This window comes from Canis lupus, chromosome 19, assembly GCF_048164855.1.
Source record: "Canis lupus baileyi chromosome 19, mCanLup2.hap1, whole genome shotgun sequence".
In the NCBI taxonomy this organism is placed as follows: domain Eukaryota; kingdom Metazoa; phylum Chordata; class Mammalia; order Carnivora; family Canidae; genus Canis; species Canis lupus.
In genome coordinates, this window is record NC_132856.1 from 38,298,328 (window position 1) to 38,312,506 (window position 14,179).

Consider the following 14,179-nt stretch of genomic DNA (forward strand, 5'->3'; position numbering starts at 1 on the left):
CCCCGCTGGCCCCAGGGAGGCTAGGGAGCAGCCTGACTGTCCGGAGGGCCACCTCACCTTCCTTACGACCCCACGGCCCTGTGGGCAGAGGTCTCCTTGGGTAGGGAAATGTATTTCCTCCTCTCCATGCTCCCCAGGCTCCTCCCCAGCTCCTCCCCATGCCCCCTTCACCTCAGAGAAGCAGGGAAACGGCAGTCCCCACCCTGGGGAAGGTGACCCTCCCTTAGGTTGGCATCAGAGCGGCAGCACCACAAACCAGAAGTTCTCAACCTCAAGTGCAGAACTGCCTACCTTCAATTTGTTAAAATGCATGTTCCGGGCAGCCCGGGTGGCTCAGTGCTTTAGTGCCATCTTCAGCCCAGGGCGTGATCCTGGAGACCTGGGATCTAGTCCCACGTTGGGCTCCCTGCATGGAGCCTGCTTCTCTCTCTGCTTGTGCCTCTGCCCCCTTCTCTCTCTCTTTCTCCTACACCCCCATGTCTCTCATGAATAAATAACATCTTTAAAATAAAATAAAAATGCAGGTTCCCAGGCCTTGCCTCTGGCACCTGGAATTCCATTTGTCAGTTGGCCCAAGAACATCTGTGGTCCAGACGCAAGCTCCAGCCCCAACCAACCGCCTGCTGGGCCGCTCTCTCCTGTGACCACAGGATTACAGCTCCCTCTACTGGCCGAGCTCTGCTGGCGGAGGCCTTGCTTGTGGTTAGAGGCACAGAACGTGGCCAGAGTCTGACAAAGGCTGGGGAAAGAGGACTGAATGCTCCTGGCCACCCGTGGGGGCCCCAGGAAATCCTCAGAGCCCTTGGGGAGGACAGACGCATTTGTAGACCTGTCTGCCCGCACAACAATCTGGCCCCACGATATGAACCAGTCAAACCTGCAGCTGGCCAACAGCCACTCACAGCTACCGCACCTGGTTTGGCTGCACTGGGGGTTGTGTGCCGGCCTTGAACAACACCAGGAGGAACTAAGAGCAGGGGTGGCGAGGCGGCCTGGGCCGGCGTCTCTTCCACCTCCGGGCCAGGGCTTCCCGGGCTGCTGGCAGCAGCTGGATGTGACCCACACTAGGCAGGGAGGTCAAGGTAAGCAGCAGGCAGGCCGTGGGTGCCCGGTGCCACAGAAGGCCCACGTGGGGCTAGGGGGAGCAGTCAAGCCCTCTCTTCTTGCATGAGAAAGTGTGGGAGAGGGGAGGGCAGTTCTCAGCCAGGGCTCAGGGTCCTGACCCAATCCTAATACCCTTTCTTGTATAATCCCAGATAAAAAACAACAGTAAAACAGAACAAGGAAATCCACAAAGGTCTGCAGGCCCAGCGCCGCAAGGGAGAGCTGGGGCGGGTGTGCCACCTGGTGGCCAAGCCTGGTACCTCGGCGCCTGGTCTGGCTTCGAAGCCGGGCTCGGCCCTGGGCTCCACACGCCAAGGACACAGACTCCAGAAGCTCAGGCTCTACCTGCAGCAGCCCAGGCCTTGGGATGGAAGTCACACGGAATAGAAATCACCCATTTCCATGCACAATTCAGTGGCTCTTAGCACATGGACAGAGTTGGGTGATCATTACCACAACGGATCCAGAACATTTCCATCCCGAAAGAAACTCCGTGCCCTTACCAGCCAGCCAGCTCCACATCCCCTTCCTCGATTCCTGGCAACTCTCGCCAGCTGTGTCTATCAGTTTGCCAGTTCTGGACGTTTCACATAAACACAATAATACACTCTGTGGCCTCTGTTCCGGCTTCTTTCATTTTGCAGGAGTTCCAGGGTCCCCCACATGTCAGTACTCCGCCTCTTTTTATTGCCAAATAATATTCTATCGTATGGCTAGATGGTATTTTATTCATCCATTGATCAGCTAATGGACACTTGAGTTGCCTCCCCCTTTTAAAGATGTTATTCATTTATTCACGAGAGACGTCCACAGAGAGAGGCAGAGGGAGAAGCAGGCTCCCCATGGGGAGCCTGATAGGAGACTCCATCCCAGGACCCCGGGATCACGAGTTGAGCCGAAGGCAGATGCTTAGCCACTGAACCACCCAGGCATCCCTGCTTTCCCCATTTGGCTATTATAAATAATGCTGCTATAAATATTTGTCACGGGGGGAGGGCACAGGTTTTCATTCCTCTAACTACGTAGTGATAGATTCATACATAAACGTATTCTCTGTACTTAGGAGTGGAATTGCTGGTAACCCTATGTTTAACTTTCTGAGGACCAGTTTGGTGGCTGCACCATTTTACATTCCCGCCAGCAACGCATGAGGGTTCCACTTTCTCTACATCCTCACCACCAATACTTGTGGGTCATTTTTCTTTTTATTATTAAATTTTTTGTGTCCCCTCAAAATCTGTATGTTGAAACTCCTAATCCCCAGTGTAATGGTATTTGGAGGTGGGGAATTTGGGAGGTAATTACAACTCAATAAGGTCATGAGGACGGGGCTCTCATGACAGGATTGATGCCCTTTTAAAAGAGAAAGAGGAAGAGATGGGCAGCCCTGGTGGCTCAGCGGTTTAGCGCCGCCTTCAGCCCAGGGCGTGATCCTGGGGACCGGGGATCGAGTCCTGCATTGGGCTCCCTGCGTGGAGCCTGCTTTTCCCTCTGCCTGTGTCTCTGCCTCTCTGTGTATCTCTCATGAATAAGTAAATAAAATATTTTAAAAATAAATAAAAGAGGAAGAGATGACATCACCCCCCTGCAAGCACACATCAGGAAAAGGCGATGTGACAACATAACTAGAGAGCCACATGCAACATGGAAGACTCTCACCAGAGACTGACTCTGCCCACACCCTGATCTTGGACTTCCCAGAACTAGGAGAAATAAATGTTTGTTAAAACCAGCCAATCTACGATAATTTATTACAATAGCCCAAGCTGACAGAGACAAATTGTAGGAGGTCTATATATATTTGGGATACAAGTCCCCTAGTAGATTCATGATCTGCAAACATTTATCCTATTCTCTGGGTCTTTTTTTTTTTTTAGATTTTATTTATTTATTCATGAGAGACACACAGAGACAGGCAGAGACAGACAGAAGGAGAAGCAGCCTCCCTATGGGGCGCCTGATGCGGGACTCGATCCCAGGACCCCGGGATCACGACCTGAGTGAACTGTAGGCAGATGCTCAACTACTGAGCCACCCAGGTGAACCGGGTCTGTCATTTTTTTAAATATTTTTTCTTCTGAATTACAGACTTACAAGAAGTTGTAAGAAAGTATAGTGGTCTCTTGACCTGTTGCCCAGCCTCCCCAATGCTGGCATCTTACAGAACTAGCCATTACCAAACCAGGAAACAGACATTTTCACAATGTCTCAAGTGACTACAGACTTACTCGGATTTCACCAGTGTTTACAGTACCTGACGGTTTTCCTTTCTCTCTGCTGTGAGGAGGATGGGGAGACAGGGCTGTGAGGTGCATCCCTGCAGCTGGGGGTGGGGGCAATGCTCCTTCGCCCCATTGAAGACCTGTGCTTCCTGGGGGCTAAGATCCACACAGACAGCTCTTGCTGCAGAGCTGGGGTCACAGCTGTACCCCCTGACCCCACCGAAGACTCCCTCCCAGATGGTGTGTGGCAGGTAGGGACCCCGGTCCCATTACAAGGAAAGCCACCACCTCAGACAGCCTGTCCTGCTTCCCAGGCTCCAGGATTTGGGAGGATATCACTCTAAAAAGTGAAGCATTTCAGAGGTAGGTTCCAGCCACCCCCAGAGGATGGCCTGCCCGAGGACTCCCTTGTGCCCACTCTGTCCCGCTCTGGAAAGGAGATCCAGGGGACACTGGGCAGGTGCCCTGGGGGGGTTCCCAGAAACCACTGGCCCTCAGGGATCCAGAGGTTATGGGTATGTGGATGGGAAGTATAGCTCACAGAAAATGAATCTGTGCAGGACGTGGGAAGAGGAGGGTACAATCATATCCTGCCCCCGGGCTCCTTGCCCTGCCCCAGGTAGGTGGCAGCTCAGTGGGGGCCCCCGGCCAGGTCTCCAGCTCCACTGTCCACCCCAGAGAAAGGGGGTCACCCAGATGTGTCCCATCGGGCAAGAGGAAGAACGTTTCCCCTGGGTTTGGTGCTGCAAAGAGGCCCAGGCAGCGGCTGGCTGCGTGCTGGTTTGGTGCAGACACGCTCTAGGCCGGGCACAGCTGTGGGAAGAATGAGCCTTGGGTCCTGCAGGAAGGGCTGGGGGAACTTTCCAGGAGGAAAGCTCCAGGGCTTTCCTCAGGGGTGAGAGACCTGCTGCTGGCTCTATGGCCGGGGCCTGACACAGGCCCCTCTGGGGCCTGGGAGGGATCATCAGCGGCAGGGAAGGGCCCAGAAGCTGGGGGAGCCTCCACGTCGGTCATCTCGGGCCACCATAACGAGATACCACAGGCTGGGGGACTTCAACTACAGTAACTAAGTCCTCACAGTTCCGGAGGCTGCATCCCAGCTCGTGGATGTGGCCTTCTTCCCACAAGCGTGCGGAGAGAACATGCACTCTGCTGTCTCTTCTCTAAGGGCACTGATCCTATTGGCTCAGGGCCCCACACTCCCAGCCTCACTTGACCTCAGTCACCTTCTTAGAGGCTCCATCCCCAAATCCAGCCACACTGGACGTCAGGGCTTCAAGCAATGAGCATAGGAGGGATGTAGTTCAGTGCATAAGAGCCTCCATATGGGCCAAGTTCACAGCGTGCCACCTGCTTCTGCCAGAGTCTCCATCACCGCACCAAGGGGGGGTTATTGGTACACAAGCTATACATGGCCCGTCTTTATGCTCCCTACTGGGACTTCAGATCTGAGCATGCAATAAATATGCTTGTCACATGTTTTTGTGGCAGGGGGTGGGGTGGGGAGGTGGGGAGGTGGGGGTGGTGGCAGCCGACTAGGGTTTTAACAAAAACTTCCTGCCCATATGCCATGTCTTAAATTCAGGACGCTTCCACCTCTACTCTTCCATGCTCAAAAGACTGAAGAAACCACCACCCAACTCAGAACTGGATGAGCTTTCTCCCTACGAGAGGGTATTTGGACACAAGCCAGGGTCTGTGAGGGTGGGAGTGGGGGCCGTGGCATTTAAAGTTTAGATGCCACTTGGAATTTCACATTAGCCAGGTCTCACCGTCAGCAAAGGCCTGGGAGACTGCACCCCTACCTGCAGGGCCAGATCCCAGGCTGCAGCAATGCCTCCAGGCAGCCACACAGCAACAAAACAGCAAGAGGCACGCTAGAACAAAGAGGAAGCTTTCAGGTAGCTCTCCAGTGAGACTGCAGAGGGCTCCCCCAACTAACTCCACGTCCTGTTGATTTTATTTCCTAAATCACCCCTATGTGCCACCTCCTGTCTCATCCGGGTCCAGACCTCTATTACCTCTCCCTACTCAGGGGATAGTCAGTGGCCTCCAGCTGCCTCTTGATCTCCTTCTATCCCCCGCCCCCAACTCATTCTCTGTGTGGCAGTCCAAGGAACCTTCTAGAACCTGGCACAAGCACTCTCCTGTTCAACAGCCCCTCCCCACAATTGCGGGATGAAGCACAGATGCTGACTGAGGCCCTGAATGGCCTCCTCCTGCCCCCATCCAGCCTCATCTTAAATCATCTCCCCCTTATTGTCCAGGCCTCAACTCCAGCCCAGCTTCTCTTGGTTCTCCCCCACTTCCTCTTCTGCCTCCTACCCCTCCCCAGTCTGGATGGGTGCCTAAACAGTTAGGGCTGAGGAAAACACAAGTCTGGCCCAGGAAGAGAACAGGGGCCAAAGAGGAAGAAGTGAGAGGTTGGTAGGGATGGAGGGTGCAATCAGAAGAGACTTCTGGGAGGAGGTGGCATCTGTGAGACAGACGGATTCTGACAGAGTGAGCTGTGTGTGCGCCAGGGGTGGGTGAGGGCCTTGTAAGAGGAAGGCACAGCCTGTCTGGGCAACTGTAAATGTCTGGTTTGACTAGAGGCCTCATACAGGGGGTGCGATGATAGGGCCTTGAACGCTCACTTCGTTATGCTTGAAAAAACTTCCCAGTTTTAGTTTTGCAGGAAGAGGAACTGCTTCCTTTCCTCCTCCAGTGTTTTACCGAATGCTTTCCATTGCCCAGGCTCTGTGCCAAGAGGAGGCCGAAAGGGGAGCCAGCCCCAGTCCACATCCTCCAGGCCCACAGCTTCCCAAAGCTGCTCAATGGATGGAGGGGAGATTTCTGCAGGCACCAGGTCCTCGGCCCCAGGCAGTCCCCGTGTGGCTTGCCTCAGCAAAGACAGCACAGGCTAAAATGCTCCAAAAGGAGTTAGCTAAACCAAGAGGAAAAAACAATCACAGAGAATGCCTGAAGCCTAAAGTTAAATCAAATTCACAGAGTCCTAAACCTCCCCAAATGGAAAGTCATCATCTTTCTGCTCAGGGGAGCTACACACCTGAGAAGCCTGCACACGAGCCCAGAGCGCAGTTATCATTTCCAAGGCCACTCGCCCTCACCAGCCAGCTCTGGAGATAGTTAACCTCCATATCTCGGTGGCGGACAGGCGAGGCAGAAAAAGAAATGTTATTATTCTAACCAGAGATTTAATATTTTAATCAGAAGTCATTGACAGATGACAAATAAGAGACAGCCTTTTGGGCAGCCCGGTGGCTCAGCGGCTTAGCACCGCCTTCGGCCCGGGGCGTGATCCTGGAGACCCAGGATCGAGTCGGGCTCCCTGCATGGAGCCTGCTTCTCCCTCTGCCTGTGTCTCTCTCTGTGTGTGTCTCATGAATAAATAAAATCTTTTTAAAAACTTTTTTTTAAAAAGGAAAATGGCCTTCTTTACTTCTCTGGCTAGGAGAAATCTCCCCCGCCCCCCCTTCGGTATTTCTTCCTTTCATAAGAGAATTCTATTTATTACTTTCTATCATGACAATGTGTTCTGGATTGTGAAATCCTTAGAGCCTGCATAATTTTCTGGATCTTCTTTATTTTTCTTAAGAGAGTGGGAAGGAGACAGAGAATCTTAAGCAGGCCCCATACCCAGTGAGGAGCCTGATATGGGGCTCAGTCTCACAGTCACCGAGGTCATGACCTGAGGCAAAATCAAGAGCCAGGTGTATAACTAACCACAACACCCAGAAGCCCCTGAATTTTACCTTATTGAGCACTGGATATTTTTTGAATTCCCATAAAAGTAATCGGGCTTTGTTCTAGGATGTACTTTTTAAATTTTTAAAAGGATTTTACTTATCTAAAAGAGCAGAGTGAGAGACAGCATACAAGCGGTGGGGAGGGGCAGAGGGGGAGAGAGGGCAGGCTCCCCACCTGAGCAAGGAGTTCGCATGGGGCTCGATCCCAGGACCCTGGGATCATGACCTGAGCCAAAGGCAGATGCTTAACCTACTGAGCAACCCAAGTGCCCCTAGGATATGCTTTCTGGGCACTCTATCTAGTAACCCCCAAAACTTGAGGTGCTCTATTCTGGCATCTGCGAACAGGCCCTAGTCCTACATGAATTCTGAGGATTGTTGCCTCTAGTCCACACAGATGGCTCTTCCCCCAGCCTTGGGTCTTTTCCCTACATGCCCATGCCAGTGGGCACCCAGCTGAGTACTCAAAGATCCTCGGCAGTTCCCCAGACTTCTCTCTCTCTCATCTCCAGTAGGCTACACTGTGAAGTCTAGTCACTTTGGCTTCCCAGAACTTCCAGCTGCTTCTTCTCAACTTGGGGAGCCCACTGCGCCCCACCTGAGTTCCCCTTCCCTGTCCTGAGCCTGGAGATGGTCTCCGGGCGGTAGAGCCACGTCAATCAGAGGGCCCACCTCCTGTGTTCCCCATCTTCCCGGGAGTACTGCCCTTCATTCCCTGATGTCCAGCACCTTGAGAACTGTTGTCTCATTGATTTTTATCTTGTTTTTTAGAGTTTTTTTTTTTTTCTTGCATAAAGGTAAATACAATCCCTTTACTCCACCTTGGCTGAAAGCAGGATTCCACATCATTTATTTGGATAAAGGAATTGTGGTAAGTTTGTATGATGGACTACACAACCATGAAAAGGAATGCTTTAACCAGTCACAAAAGATTAGATATTGCATGATTCTATTCATATAAAATGTCTTGAATAGGCAAATCTATAGTCAGAAAGTAGATTGGTGGTTGTCTAGGGCTGGTGTATGGGAGAATTGGGGGCGGGTGGTGAAAGGGTACGGGGTTTCTTTTGGGTGATGAAACTGTTTTGTTTTGTTTTAAGATTTTATTTATTTATTCAGAGAGAGAGAGAGAAAGGCAGAGACACAGGCAGAGGGAGAAGCAGGCTCCATGCAGAAGCTCAACGTGGGACTCGATCCCGGGACTCCAGGATCATGCCCTGGGCTGCAGACAGCCCTAAACCACCTAGCCACCCGGGCTGCCCTGATGAAACTGTTCTAACACGGACTATGGTGACGGTCACTCAACTCCGTGAACACACTGAATTCTGCTTTAAGTGGGTGGATTATATGGTCTATGAATTTCAAAGCACTCACCAAAAGAAAAGGAACGCACTTGAACTACCAGACTTGGCAAAAATCAATTTTGAAATCACGTCATGGAGATATCCAGGGGCAGGAGGATGTTCAGTACACAGATACTGTTTATATGAAGCTTAAAAACATGCAAAACAATTCCCTAGACTATGTCCAGGGATGCAGAGAAACGTTCTTTGCTGTGAAAGCAGGTTCTGGTCCCTCCAGAAGAACTCAGACAAAAGGAGGAGGCTGTGTGCTGGGGAGGGAGGTGTAAGGGGGGCAGTTTTCTCTCTCGTGTTTTGTTTTGCTTTACTCATGAGACACAGAGAGAGAGGAAGAGACACAGGCAGAGGGAGAAGTAGGCTCCATGCAGGGAGCCCGATGTGGGACTCGATCCCAGAACCCTGGGATCACGCCCTGAGCCAAAGGCAGATGCTCAACCGCTGGGCCACCCAGGTGTCTCTCTCCCTTTCTCTCTCTTTTTAAAGATTTTATTTATTCATTTGAGAAGGTGGGGGGGGTGGAGAGACAGAGAGAGAGAGAGAACAAGCAGTGGGAGAGGCAGACTCCCCACTGAGCGGGGTGCAGACATAGGGCTTGATCCCAGGACCCAGCTGAAGGCAGATGCTTAACCAACTGAGCCATTCAGGTGCCCTTCACATCTTAATTCTCAGCCTGAGCCAGAATCCTCTATACTTTCCTTTATGTCTGAGAAGCTTTTTGTTTGTTTTTGTCTTTTTAGATTTTAGATTTTATTTCTCTATTTGAGAGAGAGAGAGAGAGAGAGAACGCATTAATGGAGGGAAGGAGCAGAGAGAGGAGCAGCTCAGCCAGGAGCCAGATGCAGGGGTCCATCCCAGGACCCTGAGATCATGACCTGAGAGGAAGGCAGATGCTCAACCAATGGAGCCAACCAGATGCTCTCTTTTTAACTGTTAAAAACTGAAATGTCACTTCCATAAGGAAAAGCACATAGAAGAGATATTCGGTGTAACAAATCACTATAAACAGATAGCTGGTCAGCAGCAGTCTGGTCAAGAGACAAAACACATAGGTATTCTTTAAAAAATACCATTAGGGGCACCTGGGCGGCTCAGTTGGTTGGGGGGAGGGGGGCCTACACTCCAGCAGGGAGTCCGCTTCTCTCTCTGCCTCTCCTCCCTCCCACGCACCTGTGTGCTTGCGGGCTCCTCTCTCAAATAAATAAATGAACAATCTTTAGAAAACACCTTTAAGCATTATAAAGTGTTTTGAATGTCAAGATAGGCACGGAGATTAAAATAGCATCCATCCACAGACCCTCCACTGAGTTCTAGGAACCTCTAAAGGTTTTCCCTACATGCTTCAGATTGTTTTAAGAGGCAGAACATTACAGCCCTTCAGGTACCCTCCAGCCCTTTCTCCCCCTCCCCCGCCCCCGGGGCAGCCAGCGTCCTGGCCCAACGACCCACCACTGGTCTGTGCACTTGCACTCCACGCAGAACCGCAGCCTGAGCCCCGGCTGCACCGTTCATCACTCCAGGCACCTGTCCTTCCTGCCCCGTTGTGCTTTGCCCTCCATGTGGGTTAAGATCGTACCAGTGTCGAAGCAGGTCGTGTTCTCCCACAGAGAAAGCGGATGAGCCCGTAGGACGCTGCCCGAATTCACCAGCGGCTCTTGATCTCGTGAGGACACTCAGGACACTCAGCCAGTGTTCAACTTAGTATTTCACAAACTACGAGCCAGCGAACATTCTTGCACCTATGGCTCTCAACGTCAGCCCCAAGACTCTCCAGCAGTGGAAACTCTGGGGCTCTAGTACTCCCAAAGGGTGCCAAATTGCCTTCCAGGGGAAGGGGGCCAATTTACAACCCTGCCCTTGCTCACAGGGATCCACTGCTTCTTCGCGCTTCATCAGGTATTGGACTGTAGGTGTTGCAGGGACCTACTCATTTTTTTTAAAGGTTTTATTTATTCATGAGACACACACACACACACACACACACAGAGAGAGAGAGAGAGAGAGAAGCGGCTTCATGCAGGGAGCCCGATACGGGACTCGATCCCGGATCCCGGGATCACGACCTGAGCCGAAGGCAGGCACACAACCGTGGAGCCACCAGGCGTCCCGGGACCTACCCATTTTATAGATCTCCACGTTAGATGTCTCATCTCTTCTTCCGGAAGGCCTTTGCCAGTTCCTGCTGCTCTTCCAGGAAGAGCCAGCACATCCTCTCTGTACCCACAGCCCGGTAGGCGCCCCACAAGCCCTGGTCATTGTCTCCTTACACACCTGCCTCCCCCAGGAGACCACGAGGCCGGTTCCTTGTTTGTGCCAGCTCCCCAGCATCCTGCAGAGGCCCCCACATGTAGTCAGCGCCTTCTGAATGCTCACAGAATGAATCGAGTCCAGCCTGTATCGCAGTCAGGACCACAAATGTATCAGAAAAGCCACCAGCGCAGGAGCTGACCTTAGCAGCTATGCAAGAAACATCAGCGTGGGGATCCCTGGGTGGCGCAGTGGTTTAGCGCCGCCTGCAGCCCAGGCGTGATCCTGGAGACCCGGGATCAAGTCCCACGTTGGGCTCCCTGCATGGGGCCTGCTTCTCCCTCTGCCTCTCTCTCTCTCTCTCATGAGTAAATAAATAAAAATCTTTAAAAAAATAAATAAAAAGAATAAATAAATCCACCCGAGAGCCACTCGCCATTCATATCACTCTTAGACACTTCTTTTCCTGCTGTCGAGCTGGCTCATGGCCCAGAGCCCACGGCGAGGGCAGAGGTGGAGGAAGGACCCTGCTGCCGGGTCTGGAACCCGCTCCCGACTCGAGGTCCCAGCTCTTTGTTCCCAGCTGGAAGGCTCTGTCCCCTCCCTGGACACTGTTCGCCTGGGCCCAGCCGTGCCTTGTACTTCAGAGCATTGTTACGAGACAAACAGGCCTGAAGTAAAATGTTCACAAGCTCAGAATAAGAACAATAGGCTTAGGTTTCCTGAGTGCTCACCGCGTGCCAAGCCGCACGGAGAGTTTTCCACGCCGCAGCTTCACACCCGTGTAAAGCAGGTCACAGCTACAGGTGAGGCTCAGAGAGGCCGAGTATCAGCTGGGGGTGGGGCAGGCCACGTAGACGCAGGTCCCCCTCCACACCTGCGTCCTAGGTGTGGCCATCAGCACTGCCACCCGCTGGCGCCGTCAGGCTGCGTATGATTACGGTCCCACAAAAACAGGCCCATTTGACGTACAGCTATTGACAAACCGAAACCAGGATTTTTTTTTTTTTTCCGAAACCAGGATTTAAAGACAATCTTTTTTTTTTTTTTAAACATAACATTGTTTCCAAAGGGAGCATTCGAGAACTTTTAATCTTAACAAGATCCATTTTTAATTCAATGCAAGCCTTTTGTGAACTGCGTTATTTTTAACTTGTTATTGACGCAAAGTGTGCCTAATTCACTTAATTGTTTCTGAATCCATGATTTAAAACCCAGGAAGTTGCTTGGAGAGGCCTTGCCAGTATTAGTGATGGCAGGTTTGTGCTGGACGGTGGCCAGCCGCAGCTGCCTCGCTCTTGAACGGGGTCCCAGCCCTCAGCTGAGGCTTTGGGCCTCTGCCACCCACCAGCTGGTGGACATTGTCTTCTGAGGTCCCTGGACTTCGGTCACTGCCGCTGCTAAGGCCACAAAGCAGGACTGGCCGCCTCTCTTGCTTGTACCTACTTGTCACCCTCTGCCCCTCCCCACACCAGAGCAGGGCAGGGGGGCAGAGAGGAAGGTGCAGGGTGGTGCTGGGGGTCTAGCAAGTGCTCAGTGGATGCCTCGCGCTCACTCATGTTCATCCACGTTTACTGACTGCCCATTGTGTGCCAGGCTTGGGGTGGGCCTGCAGTAGGCAGGAAGGAGGAGCCACACGGCAGCCTTACAGGAGGGGGATGTTTGGGGACACACATGGCTCCTCCCTCTGAGAGTCTGTCTTTGTCCCAGCCTCTGCCTCCCTGTGGGACCCAGCCCAGCCCCTTCTCCAACATCAGGGCTTCATTGCAAACGCACGGGGATCCCCACTGAAGACCCTTGATCTCCAGGGTCCTTCCAGCATCAAGGCAGCCTGTCTGCGCCCCATCCTAGCTGTCCTCCACTGTCTCTGCCCTCTTCCTGGAGCCCTGAGGACGGACAGGGGAACCGAGTGCTCTCAGCTCCTGGGCAAGCCTGGAAGACTGCTTGTGTCTGCAGAAAGCGGCGCAGCAGAGCCTCCAGTCCAGAGCCACTGGGCAAATGGTCCTTAATCTCTCAGAGCCTCAGTTTGCTGATGTGTAAAATGGGGAGACTAACAGTTATTTCTTCATGGGGCTGTTGTGAGGATTTGCTACCTTCGATGATGCAGGGAAAGCATCAAGCGTGCTGCTGGGCCAGAGCGTCACCTTGACAAGCTCTTAAGACATGCACAGTGCGTGTTAGGTCAGCCCTGTTGAATGACAGCTCCAAATGATGCCTGTTGAGGTCCTGGCACAGAGCAGACACCTATTCTGTGATGGAATGCATGAATTTCGGAACAGGGCCCAAACCGCCACCCCACCCAGAGTGCGTGCATCTACCATCACAGGTGCAATTGATAGAAAGCTAAACCTGCCTCTCAGAAGATGAGAAAGGAAAATCTCTTCCCCAGAAGGCTTTGAGCTTTGCATGCTGCTTAATGTGGGCTAAGCCACAAATGTCAGGGCTTTAGAGTATTTCTCAGTAGAGAAAGAAAAGAAATTGAGGGTCTTCTAAGGCCATCGATAAAGCCTGGTTTGAAGACCAGTATTAAAGTTCCAAAGGTTTAAATTACCAAGGCTACAGCTGGCAAGGGTTGAATTCAATCATATGAGAGACCCGGGGAGTGGCCCAGTGCCCCCCAAACCTCATAGGTCTGGCCTCATCTGGGCTCTACTGACTCAGGCCTGGCTCCCACTTTTGGAGTCTGCCTTTGTCCCCTTCCCCTTCTTTGCTACCAGGTTCCATTTTTCAGTTGCATGCATCTCTCCTTTGCCAGCACTGAGGAGATAACAAGGTGTGTGTGGGAGGGTAGGCAGGACTCAGAGGAACCCAAACCGACTTTCTAGTGTCTAGCCTCACACAGGGCAGCCTGAGGTCACCTGCTGGACACATTCAGGGCGCAGGAGGGAGCCAGAAGGCCCATCCAGCTTAGAGGGGCCAAGGAGAAGGCAGGTGCACAGTGGGCTGCAGAGGTGCAAACCCGTCGCCAGCCTGCTGGTCAGGAGCATCGGGTGCATGTCCTGGAGCCCCCAGCCCCTCCCACTTTGGCAAATGCAGCACACCTCATTTCCTGCTATTAAAACCTGCAGAGAACAAGCACTCCTAGCTCATATCAGCTATGCACACCTTAATAAGGAATAAACTGAGGAAATGGGACTATAATGTTGGGATGAATGCCAGAGACTGGATTGGAGATATGGACGAGCCCCCGGACTCTCTTAAAGGTCAAGGTGGACGCCTAGATGTGTAACCTCTGCGCCCCTTAGTCTCTGCAAAATGGTCCTCCAGCACCTACTTGCTGGAACATTTTCGCAGGGACTAATGACACAGAGGCGGGCACCTGGGTGGCTCAGTTGGTTAAGCGTCTGCCTTTGGCTCAGATCACGATCCCAGAGTCCTGGGACCAAGCCCCCACATCTGCTCTTCAGGGGACCTGCTTCTCCCTCTCCCTCCCTGCTTGTGCGTGCGCTTGCTCTCTCGTCAACTACATTTTTTTAATCTTAAAAAAAAAGGATTGAAC